This window comes from Sinocyclocheilus rhinocerous, unplaced genomic scaffold, assembly GCF_001515625.1.
Source record: "Sinocyclocheilus rhinocerous isolate Xijiao unplaced genomic scaffold, SAMN03320098_v1.1 scaffold1382, whole genome shotgun sequence".
In the NCBI taxonomy this organism is placed as follows: domain Eukaryota; kingdom Metazoa; phylum Chordata; class Actinopteri; order Cypriniformes; family Cyprinidae; genus Sinocyclocheilus; species Sinocyclocheilus rhinocerous.
The window spans coordinates 229671-230226 of NW_015657958.1; positions in this window are offsets into that span (position 1 = coordinate 229671).

Sequence of the window (556 nt, forward strand, 5' to 3'; positions counted from 1 at the left end):
TACTATCTTAAACGAGAGGAAGTCTAACAACACTCAGCCCTAGTAGAGAAGCTCCTAAGAGTGGAGGTCTCAGCATGACAACTCTCTAGAACGAGAGGAGACCTGACTACACTCAGCGCTAGGGACAGTTAGTGAGGCTCATGATAGAGCCTACATACTAATAGTACTGTCTAAGCGGAGCTCTAGGGAGCGGAGTACACTGCATAACGACTCAAAAAGCTAGAGTACTGAGCTAGGAGTACTAACCATGCTCCTAAGTGCGAAACAGAGCTCTAGGGAGCAAGCACTCAGCATAACAACCCTCTAAAGCGAGGGGAGTGCAATCATCCACCCTTATGGATCAGCGTACTCAGTACGAAGACCCTCAATTGAGGGGAGTACTCGAAAGCTCGACCTGAAGAGCGACTTATCCTCAGCATAACGACTCTCTAAAGCAAGAGGAGACCTAACTACACTCAACGTCAGAGGCAGTTAGTGAAGCTCAAAAAGAAAGAGCCTACAAACTCATATTACTGCCTAAGCGGAGCTCTGGAGAGCAGAGGCTTCAGCAGGATGA